Here is a 19,973-nt window from a genome sequence, read left to right as displayed (position 1 = left end):
ACACTGCCTATCTACCTCTTCTTGAGGTATCGACCCTTAGCTGGTGAACGGCAATCCCAAGGCCTACACTGTTACAACATACAGTAGTCATGATAGTTTCTCAGCCACTGTCCAGCTGACAGTCTCTGTTCTCTCCAGGAGGTCTGACTGAGGGTGATCTGGACTATGATGACGTCCAAGAGGACGACAGGACCTCAGAACCAGGTAGAACCACAGCTGTTTCTAAGTATCTGCAGAACTGATAAGGAGAATTATTCTGCTGTCACCAGAATTGCATAGCTTGAGGTGAAAAATTATTCAGCCTAATACTGAAGTAGTGAACCTGAGTGTTTCTGTCTCTTACAGGGACAATCTTGTCTGGAGGAGTCTCCTCAGAACCTTCACTCCAGGGTGACAATGAATATGATGAGCTGTATGAGCAGAGCAAGTAACTCCCTGAGACCCAGCAACACTCCAGACACAGCAGACAGCAGGACCAATGGACAGGGCTGAGGAGAGACAGGACAGGCCTGGGGAGATATGGATGCCTAGAGGCTCCTCAGCTTTTTTCAAGAATGTTCAATGGAAATTCATCCTGTCCCATTTCAATTATGAAAATAATTTTAGATATCTTTTAAACCAATTTTCAAAGTCTACTTGGAAATCTATAAGATTAGAAATAAATGTGAACAACTATGTACATCAAGTACTAATCACTGTTCTAAATTCACAGTCCTGTCCTGGACTGATAGGATTTTCTCTTTGTTTTGTTACAATTGTGATTCATGTATTTTTCCATTTCTTTTAAAGAGGTGGTTTATAACTTCCAGTCTGTGTCTTATAGGATGTATTATATTTGAAACATTGAATGTTATGCTTTTGTTGTATGTTACACTATGATATGAATCACGAGAGCCCACTGTGAGCTGTGTTTAAAGACAAGGGGCTGGGCAGCTCCGGAGGGCTGTTTCACTTCAACTCCACTGTCAAGACAGACAAGGTTGCGGGTAAATCGATACTGTCTGTTAACTGCAACACAGGTCTACTTGGATCCGTACTTCAAATTTAAAGTTGAATGCTACATTTCCATGTAGTACCACCAGAGGGCGGGTGTGTGTCTTATAGTGGCTTCATTCACCTCTGCGAATCCCTGCAATCAACATTTTCCGAAGGGAGCAAGACCGTTCTTTTGTGTGCGGTGCTTTATCTTATAAACATGGCAGCCAAGTAATACGCAGCATACGTCGAAAGCATTGATTATTTTAACGGACGTGTTTTTACTAAATCATTGGTGAACCTGCAATTCTATTTTTTTTAATAAATTATTTTTTTTTAAAGATTTTCTATGTTGTTTTTGTTTGGATCCCAATGGCTCCTACTATGAGATAACTTTAAGAACAGCAGCAACGACAGATAATGTTTAAAAGTGCTGTAACGCTCTTTCGTGAATGATTTGTAAACTACTTTTTAAATTACACTATGTTGTTTTAAAGTAATTATTCTTGTATTGAATAAGTTCACCCCTCGTTTTTTTTATTTAGCGGGTGTGAGCCTGGTCAGTACCTGGATGGGAGACTCCTGGGAAACTAAGGTTGCTGCTGGAAGTGTTAGTGGGGCCAGCAGGGGGCGCCCCGGTATAGTGACGGGGACACTATACTGTAAAAAGGTGCCGTCCTTCGGATAAAAAATCCCGGGGTGTTTCTCGAAAAGAGTAGGGGTGTAACTCCGGCGACCTGGCCAAATTTCCCATTGGCCCTTACCAATCATGGCCTCCTAATAATCCCCATCTATGAATTGGCTTCATAACTCTGTTCTCCTTCCCACTGAGAGCTGGTGTGTGGTGAGTGTTCTGGCGCACTATGGCTGCCTTCACAACATCCAGGTGGATGCTGCACACTGGTGGTGGTGGAGGGGAGTCCCCATTACCTGTAAAGCGCTTTGAGTGGAGTGTCCAGAAAAGCGCTACATAAGTGTAAGCAATTCTTATTATTATTAGCAACTGATTAAAGCCTACGCTGAAAACTGAGGTCTCGTCCTAGGAACTAGCACGGTTAGATTTAAGTACAGGCAGTAGAAACATCTCTGATATCTCTGGGTTCAATTGCTGCTTCGGGCGCTGAAGTTGTCTCCTGTGTAAATTGTGTACACGAAGCAACAATGTCACCCACAATCTGTGGTGAGAGATCCAGCCTGTGTCAATTCAGGGAGACAGAAACGAGATATGAAGCGCAACTTAATAAGGAGTGCAAAATGACATTGAAGGAGGGGAAATTCGCTCTCCAGTGAAAAAATAGCTTATTTTTGCAATGCCATATGAAGCTATAGTTACGTTTCCTGATGACATGTGGCACTGGTGGATTTTCTAAAGAGCAAGTCACTCTTGAAATGTCTTGTGAAACATCCTGTGCGAGCGTGCAGTGAGGGCTCCAAAATGAAACCGAGTTTGCAAATAAAAGGCGTGTCTCGCCAACACTGCGGTCGCTGTTCAAGACTGGGCTGAAACGAAGCTTTAGTCCTTTTTTCTTTAATTTGGTTTGTAGGTGCGAGTCGTGCGCTACACGATTTGTGCTGCGCCCTGACCTTTGGCCGCACTGCAGTTCCGCCAGTCAAGCGACTGAATGACGACAACGTCAGCAGCAGCAGCAGCAACTTCGGACGATTTAATTTAAGAAAATTTAGGACGGCGCTCCTCTCTCCTGGTCCTGGAGAATTACAGCCCACGATGAAACTCTAGAAATCTCCGTACGTTGTCCAGTGTAAAGTTTAAACTCCTCAAAGACTAAAGACCATCTGACAACCGTTAATTAAGAACAATTAAGTCAAGAAGAAGCTCAGACAGATTAAAAAACAGAAGGCCCTGTGACTCTGTAGTACTTCATCCATCCAGTCTCTAACGCTTTATCCAATTCAGGGTCACAGGGTCACTTCACATAGATAGCACCCCAGGTCTGGAAATTGAACCCAGGGCTCCACCGCTGCCAGGCAGCTATAATAACCACTGAACCACAGCCCTGCTGAGCAAAACCGCTGTTTCTTTTAATCGCAGACACAGATATTTGAAGAACCCCTCTCAGTTGTATTTATTGATCTGTTGAATTAATTATTAGCGTGTTAGTTATCTTCCAGGCACACGTGTTAAACTGGGGAATAGGGGGTGGGGGGTATTTTTAGGGAAGGGGCTGTTTAGAAAACGTCACTGTGTTTAGTTCCATATTAATCTTAGGTTTATTAATATGAATCTTAGGTTTGCCCTGTAGCACTAATTTCTGTAAAGCACTCTGTAGTACTTAGTTGCGAAGGGTGGTATAACGGATATTTTTCCTGCGGCTCTTGTCGCTATCTTGTGTTGCCTTCCGTGGATTTTTCTTTTTTTTGCCGCATCACCTGCGTTTTTTGTACAGCATTTGGGGGCGCCACTTGGCTTTTGATTCGGAGAATGGGGCACCCTTTCCATAATCACACAGATCCTGTCTCACATCTGGCTTGGAGGGGATGTCCTGAAGTCATGCACAGAGCACGCTGAAATTCGCGTTAATCTTATTTTAAAACTCTGGCCGGAAAACCTCGTGAGTCACCGGTGACTTTTTTTCGTGCTTGGATGATAAACACACTCGAGTTGCCCCGGCAACGCTGGCAAATAGCAGCGCCAAATAACAGAATCGGCCGTGGAGCTGGGGGAACGAAACCAAACTTAGGCCCAGCTTTTTCGAGATATTTTTAAATCTTTTCGGGCGACTCCCTTTATAAAAAGTCTTGCGGCGCGGCACTGCAAAAGCCCAGTAAATAAATAAACTAGCGCCTGCTTGTTGTTAACTTTGCCAAAGCGCTGGTCGTAAAAAAGACATTTCGTTGAAACTCTTGAAAACTACAAACGTACGGGGGATGACAGCCTCCAGGGTTCTTTACTTTTTTTTCAGCAGCAAAGACAAAAAGGTTTTCCGTTTTGAAAACCAAACCGCGCTCCGCAGAGGAAAGCCTGGTGAAAAGGAGACGACCGTCTCTGCGTGTACTGTACGCGCCACACTGACTCCACTAGGGGCAGATCTCGGCTTTACCTTCTGGGTCAAACCGCACGCTTGTGCAACGTTGCAAGGGGTGACTATGAAGAAAATAAATCGCAAATGGTCTTTAAATAAAGGTTGGCAAAGACGAGAAGCTACTACAGACCGAAGAATAAGAGCTCAGGCTTTACTATTAGAAAAGGCACGACCCCGCCCTTCTATGGTCGAGTGTAGTATTACTTGGCCAGGCGGAGGATTTCCCAGATAGGGGGGTGAGGAGGTATTCTGTAATACACACATTCCTAGCGATTTGGGAATCGCTCTTTTGCTGGACGGTACCTCCCTCCCCAACACATCCCCGTCCAAAAAAAAGATAGACATTAAAAATACTTGTATATACGCCTGCGTTATATATAACGAGCGGCCTTCAGATGCAACTAATGAAAACTTGCAACCACCATTTGTTGCGCTTTATGCCTACTGTCACATGTTAACGACGTGCCTTGCTGTGATAAAATCGGGTTTAAATATTTATAAGTCCCGCATGTTATGTGTTCAGGGGGAAGGGAGATGTTCAAGGAGAACAGACCAAAAAGGATTCAAATCAAGCGTGATACGAAAATAAAATGTTTTGCTCGCAGAAAACGGTGAAGGAGTCTCGCAACGCCGTCGCAGGAATGGATCTCCACAGTAATCAAAGGGGGTTGGAAACAAAGCCCAGGAGTGGTGGAAGAAGAATAAATAAAACTCGAAGCTTATTCCTAATTTGTCTCAATGGGCGGGGTCCCCGCTGAGCGGTTTTCGAGGAGGTTAGCTCAATGGGCGGGGTCCTCTCTCAGCGGTGTCGGTAGTAGAAAGGCTTGCAGACAGGAGACGCAGTGGCATTCGCCCTGTGCAAGCTGAGAGAGACAGGAGAGGGGATATAGACGAGCTCGGCACAGACAAGGGACCACGGTAAGGTGAAAGGACTTTTACAGCCATTTTCGAGCCGCGCCGCCTAGGTCAGCCATCCTGCAAAAGTGCTGCTGAGCTCCGCTACAGTAACCGGTCAGTCCCGGCGTTATTGTAAGGTGATGTCATTTTTGGCAGAAATATGTGTCTGGGTGAAGCGATATAAAATAACGCGCCTTATTTAAGGGGGTTGGGGTGTATAATAAAGTTTCCAGCTAAAAAAACTCCTTGCCCAGTCCGAGAGCTGACGTTTTTAGCGATGCTACCCGCTTATCTCAGGCGGATATAATAAGCTGTGAGGTTTGTGTGTTCAACCCCACAGAGTTCGCCAGTGAGCTGAGGGAAGAGACAAAACGAGGGTTTCTGCGCCGCATTGTGGCGGCAGTTGGGTGTGGGAGGGGGGTTATGTAAACTTTAGTGCAATGTTATGGTCCATCGACGATGCTATTTGTAGCAACAACGGAATGTCGCATCACTCAGCCGGTATCCTCCTTTTAACTACAGGCAGAGGGGCGCGGCGCTTCAAGACAGTGTCTGGAGCCCGCTGTGCGCGCGTAGCCGGAGGGGATTTCGTTTTCTGTCTTTAATGGAAGGAAAATGTATCCTTCGCTGGCGTCCTTGTTGCCGTATAGCAACAAGTCCGCTTGCGATTGCGTCTCGAGTTCAGTTTTAGGGCGATGGAAAACTGCGCGCCACGGGAACTTCTGACACGGCACTTGAATTTCATTTTAATATTTTGAGTTGTTTGGTGCTTTAACTCGAAGCAGCTTGTACTGCTTCCTACAGTCTTCTGTGTTTTGGTGAAACGAGGTGAGTAGAGTGTCTCGGGAGCAGGGCCTCATTCAGGATTCGAACCCGTAACCTCCCAATTTTTTGTCCAAAGCGCTGACCACTTCTCTCTCCAGCCTCCTCCCTCCTTCCACTCGAAGTGTTGGGAGCTGTACGAGTTCCTTATTAACCTCTGTCAGTGTCCATTTCCTCATAAATTCGTGAAATTAGCTGTCCTGTAAATGATTAATAGATGATGAACGGGGAACAGCTACAGGGAGAAAGGTGCCGCGGTGGAGGTGAAAGGTCGAGTGATATGCGAAGCCGCAGTTTGCACATCTGTGGGGTCAGTCCAGACGAAAGATGGGATGGTAAAGATGGGCGGAGGGTGCAGTATTTCTAGGTCTCTTTAAAGTACAAGGATAACTTGTTAAAGTGGTCTTATTAAGCCAATAATTAGCTAATTTCGGTTGGTTCTTCAGAGCCGATTTAGAACGAAAAGCAGATACACGCCCCCTCCCAGACCTTCAGGGTTTCAGTTAACTGCCCGAGCCGTAACTCGGTTCGCTGGCGTCACACCTGGCGACCAACACATTGTGCATTTGCTTGCGAGAATGTTAACGTTAATGTCATGACAGTTTGAAACTAGAGGTGATGTTTAAAAAGTTTGCCACGACCTCGGTGATAGCATTTTTTGCCCCTCCGAAACCCATAAACGTCTTACAATGACCGGCTAACATGCTCTCGGCTCACAAACTGTTACGCGCCGCGTTGCAACTTTCCTCTGTACCCGTGCTCCTCTAAAAAAAAAAACTGAAAATAAAAAATGGGACCGACATCAACTTGTTTCACACTCCTTGAATATTAGAGCTGTTTCTTCTGAAACCACAGGACCCGATACGGGGCCATTTCTTCAGAACTCTGAAGCGCTGCGCGGTCTGTAATAGTGCAAGAGGAAAAACGCTCTCTCACCACCCTGAAACTCCCCCCCCAGCCCTCACTCACCGCCTTTCACCTCCGGTGAAACCTTGGCGTAGATTGTTTGATTGCAAATACGCAGGTCGTGGGCAGCACTTTTTTTTTTGAAAAAAAAAAGCCTGTACTTAAAAAAAGTTTTTTTTTTGGCCCTTGGCCCTGACTGTATGAGTAAGGCCAGCTGGGATCCCTGCTATAAAAGTCTCTGGCTGTGGTCTGCAGCCCGGTTAGATTTTGCAAGACTTCAGGAGCTGTCTCCACCCACGCAGAGTGGCAGAGAGTGTATGTTCCCTGAGACGTGGGGATTTCTCATTCTGACAGAAGAGCAATCTCTTCATGTATGCAGACTAACTCGAGTCCTTTCTGTCCTTAATATTTGAGTTATCTTCATAATGTTAACTTTTTGAAAATGGATTTGTCATGACTGATGAGGCGTCCTTCGCGTTGTGATGCAGTTATATTGCGGCTTGATTTTACAATAATTTAGCATTTACAGTATTTTAAACTTTTAATGTAGACAGACCAGAGGTCACCCAGCTCCTGACAGGAAACAAGGAGACACCCTGCACCAAGGAATAGACCAGAAAATCTGGCAAACCTTCATTCTGGCCACTTCCCTTAAAAGGAATGAAATGGGATTTAAAAATCCACACTGTCACTGACAGACTCTGATAGATGAAATATGAAGTGTTAGTGCAGTTTTCTGATCACAGTATTAACAAATAAATAACCTTCTATAACTTTTCTGGTTTATACACCTGGACTTATATGTCCTCAGAGGGTGTGAAATACAGTAATGAGTACTGGAACCAATGTTCCCTCTAATTTTTAATGGCCTGTGTGTGCAAATTATCTCCCCAGTGACGAAAACGTGTGCGCACCAAATTGAGTGTAAAATTGTGAACCTGAAATTATTTTTCGTCAATATAGTCATTCTCATAGAAGCATAGAGATCCAAAAGACCAGTCATTCAACGAGCCCAGTCAGAGAGACTGAGTGCTGAGCGAGCAGGAGCCGTGAGGTACGAGACTATGAGAGCATACTGTAGATACAGATGATCGAGTAGCAGTAATACTGCACACAGCCAAGTCGGGCCTCTTACAGCCAGTCTCATGTGGTCAGTTTAGCATTTCTCAGTTGATGACTGTGTGTGTTTTATTATTATCATATTTTGGGGGGAATTTAATTTTTTGTGCGCAGTTCAGTTTCCTATGTGCACTGATTTCATAATCTGTGTGCGCTCGCACACGCGCACAGTTTAGAGAGAACATTGTTTGGAACTAAGAGTATTAGTTGCCTCCTAATAAAAAGATTAAGCTATATGCTCTATATTGCAGTATGCTCTAGCAGGGGTGGCACAGCGCTGTGGTCTTGGGTTCAGTCTCTCACTTGGGGTGCTATCTGCATTTGTGCGTTCTCTCCATGTTTGTGTTTGTTTTCTCTAGCTGCTCCGGTTACCTCCCACAGTCCAAAGACATACTGTACTGGCAGGTTTTTTTCTCTTCTGGGAAAACTGGCCCTGGTGTGAGTGTATTTCTGTGTTTGTCCTGTGATAGACTGGCGTCCTGTCCAGGGCGTACCCTGCCTTGAGTCTGTTGCTTGCAGGGATTGCCTGTGGCAGTTAGGAAATGGATGGACGTTCTAGCCTGATTAGTGGGTGGTTACCTGGAACTGTGTAACATAGAATTAATTGCCCTTTCATAAGAAACAGGAACTGATTTCACGGCATCCAGCTGAAGTTTCCTCTGTGTGTAAAACTCAGGATGTGTATCTTAAGGATCAGTAGCAACATTGGGATTCTGCCACCTGCTGAAGCCCCTGACAGTGAACAAGCTCGGGGCATTTGTCCATCATGAAGAGTGAGCCTGGTGTGTCTCGGGTGTGTCTTCCTGATCGTCAGCTCCACCCCTCGCCTGGACCTTTTCCTTGGGAGGGGCTGTGACGGTGCTGTGTGTCAGTCTCTACATACAGGAGATTCCTCTGCAGTGAGACAGCACACAGGGGGAGGGGAGATTCATGCAGCATACGCCAGCATATCCATTAGCCCCAAACCCAACCTCCCCCCCTCTGCTTGTGTGTTTTGTTGAAGAGGAGGGGAGGGGGGGGATCACCAGGCCTTGTACGGTCAAAGCAAACCACTGAGCTATTCCACCTTGTGTGCAGTCTTCCGGCCTGCTCGATCTTCCTGTGTAACTTTCAGCTATCAGGGTGTGCGTGTGTGAGTATGGTTTTTGCTACCTACAGCGCGTGCACACACACACACACGCTCGTAGGACTAAATTAAAACTAATGCAAAAGCAGGATGGAGAAAGGGAGGCAACTTCTTGTTTGCTGAAAAAGTCCCGCGCTGACGAACAGGCCTGTGTGTTTGGAAGCGGAGTCGAGATCCACGAGAGCCGCCACAGAGCAGCAGTCAGTTTAAACACAGTTCAAGACGCTTATAGTCTTGCTTTTAGCACAGCATAAAAACCGGCTGATCGCGTGTCCTTAACCCATCTTTGCTCTGCGGTTCCAGCATTCTGATTTCATTCCAAAACAATCTGAATTTTACATTTTTTTCCCCCCAGTCAGTCATTTAATAATTGCTGTGCTTTCATGTTTAATGACATTTTTGACTTTGACAGAACACAGGTATCATCTTGACTTAACTGGCCCTACATAATACACTACAGGCTCCTGGCATGCATTTGTAGAAGGAGATTACATTACCATTACCATGCCACAGAGACCATACAAACGCATTTCCTGACAAGGATGGTAATGAATAGTGAGAAACAGACTCTCAGAAACAAGGAAAAATGACGTCTATGAGCTGAATGGCATCTGCGTAGAAGCAATCCTTGAGGATTGACAGTGGAGAGGATATGAAGGGGAATAAGAGGAGAGTTGCATGGGAGGTTCAGGAATTCAAACGTGTGTGAGTCAGGGCATGCTAAGGTCTCTTCAGGAGGGGGCTCGGCACCCTGGCTCTTTTCTGGTGTCGTCTCAGCTCTGTAAACTCGGCGATAAGCGATTCCTGAGGTACTTAGCGAAGGAAGGAGAGGCACGGACTCCAAAACGCAGCAGGCCTTAAAAAAAAAAAATCAAAAACAAACTCCAGATGTTTGGAGAGGCCAAACAAACAAATCAGCGCCCTTCTGCTTTTGGTGTCGGGTTTTTTTTTTATGAAACCACGCAGGCTGTCAGATTGGTGAACACACGGACGCTGCCTGGCTCGCCGAGCTGTAATCTGTCACCTGCAGCGTCAGCGTCTGCGTCTGCTTTCCGTCATCATCATCCTCATTGGCATTTATACAGTCCCAGTCAATGTGGTGCTGTGGTGCGCTTTGGAGAAAGGAGAAAGTCAACACAAAGCCGTCGCCATTTAGCGTTACTGGGGCAGGGGCGTTAGAGCCTCCTCCCATACCTTCTTCGCAACCGCTCGACCTGGGGCTCGAAAGCGTTTCAACAGGCTCGGCCTGTGCCGTCTGTCGTCTTCCAGAACGGAAAAAGAAAGCCTTGGCAGTATTTTCCTTTTGCAACAAAGCAGCACGTCTGGATCTTGCCCAGGCAGAGGTGGGAGCTAAGTGCAGCCGAGTGAGGGAGGTGTGCTGTCAACACCTAGTTGTGTTTGTGGATCTTGGCAAGTTCAGCAGGGCCTGCTGGGAATCGCTGGCGCTGGAGGCCTCCTGACGTTGAGTCCACTCTGACCCTTGACCAGAGTGTGGCGGTTTGATCCAATACGCACACATCTGATGCCCTGAACTGAGCACAAACCCTGTGCAGCGATCCCCGTGAGAACCGCAGGCCTTCTGAAAAAGGATTGGCCCGACCCAGTCGAGACCGGATCAGGCTCCGAGCGCCCCCTGTTTTGGGGAGAGCTCGTGAACCCGCCAAATCCATCTCCTTAAGGGTGCCAGAGATTGTTGCTGCAGGAGAAAGGGCCAAAAAGGATCTCTGCCCATTACGCACTCCGGCACAGGACGTGATCCATGTAGGTTTTCACCTTTATTTTCACACTGAGTTAACGCAGGTAAAACTAGTGCAAGAAACGGATAAGAAAAGCTCACTCTTCTGAGCTCTAGCTTAATGGAGAGCATTCTATTAACTCTCTGGACTCTTTTTTCCCCTTTCCAATACCATGACCAGCAATCTACCAGTTCCTTCCTACCGAACAAGCTGAACGGCCCTTCTGTAACCTTTCTTACATTCTTAGTTTAGCAACAGCTACTTTATTCCTGTGTTTTGAGTCTGATGCTCTAGTTGAATGGCCAACGACCTTCTAATAATGTAAGAATGAAACCCACATCCAAATCCAATCACCCCCCTTCCCAAATAATTCCAGCATTCAATTGACTGCTCCTCCTCCACGCTAGTTTTACCCAACCAAGGTGAAATCTGTAGCAAGGGAGAGAGCTGAATGGTGAAAATCTCCCTGCAAGTTTGTTTTCTTCCTCATTTTCCCAGCCTGTTCTGTAGATTTTTTTTCCCGTGATGGTTCAATCATTACTGGCCTAGAAGCCCCCCCCCACGCCTCCATCTCTCCCTCTCCTCTTGCTAGCAGCTAAAGCAAAGAGATTCGTTATGCCATAACAACATTAAGGTAAATTAAATTTGCGAGAAGCACTGTGCTGCCTGTGACCCACTGGAAGGGCAGAGGAACCGAGAGAAGGTTCACTGAGATCGGATCAGCCTTGGCTGACTGCAGAGAGACATTCTCTGTCACAAAACAGCCTCTGTTCTTATTTTAGGACACCACAGTTTTAGTTTGTTGCTGCTCAAATTGTCCAGGGAATGTAAACTCCAGCTCACCCAGCAAAATCCTGTTCTGTTTTTGATGCATTTTCTAATATAGCTCTACATTATAGAGACATTTCTATGGAATTTTTTTATGAAGCCAGAGATATTTTTTGATAGCACTTAGTATTGTAATTATCTCTATATATAAATGAAATCACAGAGGTTGTTTGGTTCTGTTATGGCTGTGTAATTCCCAGTAGCCCAGAATTGTTCTGCTAGAGGAGGCCTGGCCTTTTGGCATAGTGGAATTCAGCGTTGTCTGACTAGTGCGACTTATGAGATGGGGCTCATCAGTGCTAACTAGCTATGCTTTGACTGTGTTGTTTTGCTGTTGTGTCCTTGTTTTGAACTGGCAGCTCCAGATATTTCTAATATCCACTCAAGCCAAAAGAGTGTAGTGAGTTTCGAGCCAGATGATATTAAGGGTTTTGCACCACCTAAGAGATCAGAGTTTCATTACATTGCTCTAGTGTCTTTCTCCCATGAATGGGTAATCTTCAGGACTCCATCCATCCATCTCTGTTAGTGAGAGTGAGCAGTTGACTGTGAGCCTTCAGAAAGCAATGTTTGTTGTACAGATAAGATAAAGTGATGTTGGAGATGTAGAGATATTTCTGTCTGTGCAGCCCCGCTCATGGTTAGACTGTGACATGGGGACACCAGTTGCCTTCCTCAGTGGGAAGAACCTAGCGTGCACATCTCTGGGAGGTGGAGGAAAAAACTGGAACCGCTTAAACTGAGTCACTTATCTTCTTATCTTTGGTGTGATTAACTTAATGGAATTTCGTTTTGGAAGATTTACTTTGTTTCAGCTGTTCATTGCTGCACCTGATATTCCCATCCAAAGTGCATTACAGGTTCAAAAAAGGCTTGTAATATAAAAACGCATATTGTAAAGTGTAAGAAAAGCTTGTTGAGAGCAAGGTTGAGATCTGTCCAGCTCTATGCAAAAGCAGAGAGAGCACACAAACTGTATACTTGCAGACACTCCCCACTGGAAATGAAACCTGGCCACTGGAGCTGTGAGCCACTGGAGAGCCCCACAGAACCTAGTCAGGAGATTCACTCCGACTGCAGGTTGTGCACTTTCCATACAAAATGCGTTACCCGCTTTGTGCGCGAAATGCTTGTGTTGTTGAGAAGACCTTGAGGACCAATGTGGGAAGTCTGCAGTGAAAATGATAGAAACACTAATGTTGGAAAGAAAACCTGCATGCTCGCTGGGAGTGTGGCTTCACGTGGGACTGTGGCTTAACTGTGCTTTTGGACTTGTCACTTCCCTGACTCTCTGGATTAAGGGAACTGCGTTCGAGCTCTCTGCCCTCGCTTTTGGTTCCTCCAGGTTGCTTTCTCACTTCTTCCCTGATTGTGACGAACGTCTGTTGAGCAGACTGTTCCTTGACCCTTCGATCGACAGGCCTGGGAATCCCTTGTCTGTGAGAAATAGGAAGCTCAGCAGTGAGGGGCGGAGGTGAGCAGCGAGTTTACTGTGATTGGAAAAACAGCCCTCAAAATGTCCCCAGCCGCCTCTTTGCTGCATACAAGCCGAACTGGAGCGCGGATGGCGGATTCGCACGGCGAGGCCGTTCGCAGATTATCGCATCGCGTGAGGCGGGCGTCACTTTGGAAAAGCTTCGCGTTTCGCTTGTTACCAGCCGCGGGGAAGCCACATTTTGGTGGTGCCTTCGCAGTGTGGTGAAGGTTTTTCTTTCAGTTCATGTCTTTCAGGCCGTGTGGAGTGGCAGTGCTTGTGGCGGTGAAGGACGCGTATGTCATGAAAAAAAAAAATCAGCACTCTCTCGCAACTCTCTTTCCGTCTCGGGGGAGCAAATAAATATCAACTAAAAAATGTACAGACCAGAGGTCAAATGTACAAACTGTTCCTCTTTAGAGATATGTTTCTGTTTCTTCATTTCTGAATCAGTACTGAAAATGCCAGTGATCGAGTCTTAATTAGAACCCCAAAGAGCAAAAAACAACGTTTTATAGAGCAGTGACTGAGTGTAAGGATGATTTTAGTTGAATCTTGTCATTTGTAATTTGTACTATAACTGTTTATACGCATGCTTACTGTTAGTATCGGCTAGTCGTAGCTGTACCCTTTAGTGATTTAAAAGACGGTTAAGACGCGTGCGGAATTCAGTTTCTAGCCTTACTATTGGAGTGACACTTATGTATGTGGTGGTGTTTAGTTAAGGGCTGATGCCCCTGCTGGGGAAACCGGCCTGTGTTTTTTCCTAATCGTAACCTTGCCTTGTTACATATTTAGCTTCCTGAACATTTAAGAGCTTCCTGTTTCTTCTTGAAGCTTGCAGGTCTTGAAATTGCGTCGCTTGTGTTTGGCGCGATTAAGGGAACGGAATTTAGTTTTGGGAGATTTCTTTTGTTTCTGCTGTTCTTTGCAGCCGAATATATTCTCATCCAAGGTGCTGTGCAGGTTAAAAAAAACAGACTTGTTATATAAAGATGCATATTGTAAAGTGAACAGAAAATACTTGTAGAGAGTAAGGCTGAGATTAAGAGTCTTAACATCTGATAACAATATGTCAGAATCATATAGACGGTAGAATAACATCTGAAAATACTGCAGGATAACGCCAGTATGCTAAATTGCATTTTTTTCCACCTCTGTAATAAATTAGGTACTCCCCCCGCGACTCTGAAATGGAAAAAGTGGTTCGAATACGGATAAATCCTCATGGTTTTCTCCTTTCCCCTTGACTTCTGCTGCAGAGAACTACACTCATGCCATGTACAGTGGTGTGGAAAAGTGTTCGCCCCCTTCCTGATTTCTTATTTTTTTGCATGTTTGTCACACTGAAATGTTTCAGATCATCAAACAAATTGAAATATTAGACAAAGATAACACAAGTAAACACAAAATGCAGTTTTTAAATGAAGGTTTGTATTATTAAGGGGAAAAAAAATCCAAACCTACATGGCCCTGTGTGAAAAAAGGGCAAACACTTTTTCACACCAGTGTAGTGGAAGTGTGGTTATCTTACAGTTATCAGCGTGGGCAAACTATGATCTTATCAATGACCAGTATAGCACAGCGTGGTGAAACAGTGCAAGATGGGTCGCTTTGTGTAAAAATCTCCAGGAGAAGATTATGTATTTTGTATCTACAGGAGAAGACATTACCATGCATGGTTTTAGCATGGTGTTCTTGCAGAAGAGTGGCTTTTGTATCGCTCTCTATCTGTAGCGCGGGATGAGCCTAGATTGCCTACAGCCAACCGAGTCCAGGGTCTGAAACTCTCGCTGGCTGGCTCATTTTGTGGGCGGCACCCAGCTGGAGGTGGCACGACTGCGACTGGCATGGGCATTAGGGGTAGGGTATGTCCCTGCTGCCCACTCGCAGCTCCACACAAGGTATTCTAGTGAGGTGTGCTGAGTGGGCGCTCGGCTGTCTTGCGGCTTGCTTTGGTAGACAAGAGAGGAGGAGGAGTGTGCTTTCAGTATCCTTCTCCACGTCGGACAAAATCCCAAGTCGATTGTGCTCGGGGTTTCCAAAAGTGCTGCAGACAGAAAGGCTGAACACAATTGGTGATCAGATCATTGTGCACCCCAGAAACAACCAGCGTCTTGATCTGACGTGGGCTGACGAGGGCAGGGATCTTATGAGGCATCTCGTTCTGGGGGGGGACGATCTGAGAGAGAAGGCATCTTATTGTTCCCCAGGGGGCAGGAGGCAGCCGATCTGCCCCCCTTAGAATATGACTCCTCACAAAACGCCTGAACCGAAGCCTTTCCTTTCGAGCGACTGCTCTATTTGAAGGGAGTCCCCATGTGTTTCACTCCCAGCGCTGTTATCCTGGACCCTCCGTAGTGCTGAAATCCACACAAGTGCGCCGGCTGCTGCTTGTGCTCACTCCGTGCTGCTGAGGGAGGGAGGGAGGGAGGGAGCACTGGGCCCACTGTAGGAAAACATCTGGAAATAATCAGAGGAAGGAAAGTCTGACATGCGGAGAGAGTGGAGAGAGGGGGCAGGGGAGAAAAATGGGAGAGGAAGCCTTTCTGCTTTTGTGCTGCCGCTTCTCCGGCGGGTTTCATCATCGCTGGTCTTTGTCACGCCCGGGTTCGGAGGCGATCGTCGACATCGGTCGCGGCGAAGGGGGCTGTTTGGGGAACACCGACGAGGCTCCTCGCAGGGGAGAAGGTCAGAGGGGGCCGAACGGCCAGCCTGTCGTTTGTAGCCGCGCTCCTGTTCCACTGCGAGGGGCCGTGTCGCACCGCCACAGGTACCAGACCCGGGTTTGGACGAGGACGGGCCGGACACACGCTCGACGAGTCTTAAAGCTGACATGCCGGTAAAAATAAAAATGGCCAGCTGCTAGGCCCCGCTGAGGCCGTGCTCGGGTTCGAGCTGTTGACCAAGAGACAACTCGCGGTGCTGCTGGGGCGAAGCGGTCGCTCTGTGGCTGGAAGGTTGCCGGTTCAAATCCAGCAGCCGCCAGAGGAATCCTACTCCGTTGGGCCCCTGAGCGAGGCCCTTAACCCCAACTGCTCAAGGGGTGCTGTATAAATGGCTGACCCTGCGCTCTGACCCCAAGCTTCTCTCCCTGTCTGTGTGTCTCATGGAGAGCAAGCTGGGGTGTTGTCTGAAAACACAAATTCCTAATGCAAGAAATTGTATATGGCCAATAAAGTGATCTTATCTTTCTGGTCCGGAGTCTCTTCCCACCACAAGTCCTTCTGAATAATATGTGATTCACTGGGTCTGGGGCGTATTCCAGTTAACTGAAGAGAGGACCGGACTACGCCCTGGGAGGGACATTGCAGTCCATTATATTTGAACCCTCGGCCAGCAGGCATGGGTGCAGTACCTTCTACTCCAGGACAAGAGAGCAGCTCCTGGTTTGAGGACTTGAGCCCACAGCTTTCCAGTCCCAGGGCCGGGGCAGTGACCTCGTTGGGGTATTGCAGATCATCTTGATGAATGCAATCCAGTCTAGCAGCTCTTGAACAAAATTCAGGAAATGATGCAACGTTCTCCACAGTGAGTCATAGAATTGTAGCAATTGCACATGTGGCTCTTACTAACTAGATCAATGACTATTGCAACTATTACTAACCTGATAAACAACATTGCGACTATTACTAACTAGATCAATGACTATTGCAACTATTACTAACCTGATAAACAACATTGCGACTATTACTAACTAAATCAATGACTATTGCAACTATTACTAGCCTGATAAACACTGCAACTTTTTCTAACCTGATAAACACTGCGACTTTTACTAACCTGATAAACCGCTTTGTGACTATTACTAACTAGATCAATGACTATTCCGACTATTACTAACCTGATAAACAACATTGCGACTATTACTGACTAGATCAATGACCACTAATACTAACCAGATCATACAATGAGCAGACAGAAAACTGTCTAAAGTGAGCAATCAAGCATCAATGAGCAGTGCAATGCAATGTGTGGTGCAAAGAGTCTCTCACTTCTGTTAGGTGAGAGCAACAAAGATAACAAAGTCTGCCCTGTGATAATCGAAGCTCTGCTTCAAAATCTGGACTACAACACAGGAGAGAGGTCTGCGTGCTTCAGGATTTCAGTCCAGCGTTTCTCACTTGCTAGGTGCGTGAAAGGAAATAAGTACATTTTGCAGAGCAGTCGAGCAATGAGAGCTTGCAAACACCCCAAAAATGAACAGAGAATAATAAGCAGTGACTGATTTGCAGTTTAGAAATGAGTGGGTGGGAAATCAAGGACTGCTGCAAGAGTTCCTTTAACCAGGTGCTTGATATTTCTTTGTGTAGTTATGCTGAGACATATAACATGAACAATATCTCCCTTTTCACATGTGTAGTGTGCTCTCACGAGGCACCAGTTCTGTAGGGGTTTTGGCATTTACTGGGACAATTATTAATTGTGGCAGTAAATCACAAACTGATTCTTTTAATGGCCTTAGAATCCAACCATGTGGTATAACTCAAACAACGCACACACACAGGTACTAATACACAAGAATACATTTATTAATACATAAAAAATGCATATCAATAAAGAAACACAAAATACAGAAAAAGAAAATTGCAATAAGTTTAATTGCTGTTTATACAAGCTATAATTGTCTGCTTCATTTCTGTTGCCATCACAATTCTGAGAGAGATTGTACAACTCTTTCCCATTTTCATGAGAGCAACATTTACAGTATATTGAATTTTCAAACGTGTTAATAATCCAAATAAGAACAAACATCAACACTACCATCAACAATACAGCACTGATGCGGTCCTACAATTTAATACAAATCTCTTATCTAGTTCAATACACATGAATATAGAATACACTATATTGGTGTTTACTATTTACAAAACAAGTCTATTACTGATAGCTGTGGAACTAGCTTCCCATGAGTGGAAGATTTAAGGACCTGCCTTATTAATTCTAGCTGTTGTACATTCTAAGGTCACAATATGTTAAAATGTGACTATCCAGTATGTATCTGGCACAATGTCTGAGCTTATCCAGAGCTGTAAACTGTTCTGTTTTGCTTTTCACTGCTGTAAAGCCAAAGAAAAAGCAGCCTTTTCTGAATTCAAGTCAGATTAACCAAACAAACATCATTCAACAATCACAGGCAGGGACCTGGTAGGAGCTGTGTAGTAATTGATTTGCCTATGATAGGCAGACATGCGTCCAGAGGTTGTGGAGATCTGGACACCCCCATTGTGAACGTCTGGAGCTTGGTATTTCTAAGAGTAGAGCAGAGAATCCTCTTACGCTGTAATCAAACCAAAGAAGTTGTTTTTAAAATGCACAGATAGAAAAAGGAACACTGAAGGACTGCTCAACCAACGAGGACACACATTTCTGTTTAGTTTTTGTGGGAGGGCACTTGTGTTAATCTTAATAGCATGTATTTGAATTCCATCCATGCATTTTCCCCAAACACTGTTATCCAGTTCAAGGTCACGGGGGGAGCCGGAGCCGGAGCCTAACCTGGCAAGCAATGGGCAGGGCACACACAGATACAAACAGGGCCAACTTTCTCAGAAACCAGTTAACCTACCAGAACACTGTGGGACTGTGGGAGAAAACCAGTGCACCTGCTGGAAATCCACATGAAGAAGTGGAGAACGTACAAACTCCACACAGACAGCACCCCAGGAATTGAACCCAGGGCCCCAGCATTACAAGGCAGCAACGCTAACCACAGTGCCACTCTTGTTTAATTCTATCCTGAAGCGGTTTTGAATGGGAGGCTATTAGGGGCTTTCACTGGGAGTAAATTAGGGGCAAAGTGTTAATTCCAGACGAGAAAGATGGGCCTAATTTGTACTCTTTCTTGTGTTTTCATGGCACTTGTTTGTCATAAACTTCATTAACACTGCAAGTCACCGGGGCAAAAGAATGCGAGTTAAGCCAACTAACAACGAGAAGAATCTTCTTAAAGATCTAGCGGCGAGTGCGGCAGCCATGATGATGCAGGGTGTCTTTGTAGTCGGTGCTCCCAGCGAAGAACAGCACAACGTGTCTGGAGAACGCCCTTTGGCTATGTTTGAATAACAACTGCCAAATTGGAAAAAAAAAAAAGGAAAGGTCCTTCTGGAAGGACAGCGAAGAGACAGGCAGAGGGGAAAAGCATGGATTGAGCCTGGAGGAGTGGAAGGTCAGCGGCAGGAATGTATGAGTCACGCTCGGTTATTTCTTCTTTCCACAGTTCATAAATGGTATTCTCCGGTGGTTTACTGGGGGGGAATCAAATTCTGAAGTTTCTGTGTCACGGAGCCGGCCAGCGCGCAAGGACCGGTCGCGTACCTAGTTTAAGCGGGAGAGCGAGGCTGGGGAATTTACTCCACCAGGGTGGGAAACTTAGTTTGAATGCCTACGCCCTGACGAAATCTGTTTCCCTTGCGTCGGAACCCGGCCTGGACTCGTGGAAAAGAGCTCAGAGCTCGGCGAGTGTTTACATTAGCTGCCGCGGCCCCCTTTGTGTAAACAAGCCGCACGCTTCCAGGAGTCGCGGTGTCTTCGCTCGTCTGAGCTGCGCCAGAGAGAAAGCTATAAAAGAAGAGATCAGCGCCCATCCAGATCTAAAGGCGGGATGGGAGTGGCGATTCTCGTCCGGAGACCAGGACCAGTCAGTGCTCGATGGCTTAATCAATCTCTCTTCAGAGTCGGCGGTTTAATCAGGCAGTTTTGAAAGCCCCCCGAACGTCTTGCTATCCCATTCTTTTTTTCCCCCTGTGTAATCACTGATGTTTTAACGTTTCAAGCGGTTCCACACGGGCTGGCGGTGCAAACGGAATTTTCCTGGGTGTCTCGCAATTTTTTTTTCCATCCCTGCGGTCCCAATCTGCAATTTTGTTTGCGCTGCTGGAAACAGAACAGTTCTTGTTGGCCATTTATTTCCCATTTTGTAATGCTAACAAGCCCTTTACACAGTCCTCATTGACGACTTCTAATGTTCCACTCCAGTCTAATTACTGCTGACTTGTTTAGAGCAGTCGAACAAGCTCATCACAGCACCAGTCAAGAACTAATTAAAC

General features: G+C 45.9%; 1 protein-coding gene across 1 annotated transcript in view; it reads left to right on the top strand.

Moving 5' to 3' along the window:
* Positions 1 to 4,860: 4,860 nt before the first annotated feature.
* Positions 4,861 to 19,973, top strand: part of myadma (myeloid associated differentiation marker a) — a 23,258-nt gene continuing 8,145 nt past the window's right edge. Inside the window, exon 1 of the mRNA XM_088916403.1 lies at positions 4,861 to 4,934. The gene's annotated coding sequence lies outside the window, so the exon portion shown is untranslated. The remainder of the gene's footprint in view (positions 4,935 to 19,973) is intronic.

The sequence above is a fragment of the Atractosteus spatula genome, chromosome 5 (assembly GCF_055471065.1).
Source record: "Atractosteus spatula isolate fAtrSpa1 chromosome 5, fAtrSpa1.hap1, whole genome shotgun sequence".
In the NCBI taxonomy this organism is placed as follows: Eukaryota; Metazoa; Chordata; class Actinopteri; order Semionotiformes; family Lepisosteidae; genus Atractosteus; species Atractosteus spatula.
This window is presented reverse-complemented; position numbering and strand designations above follow the sequence as displayed.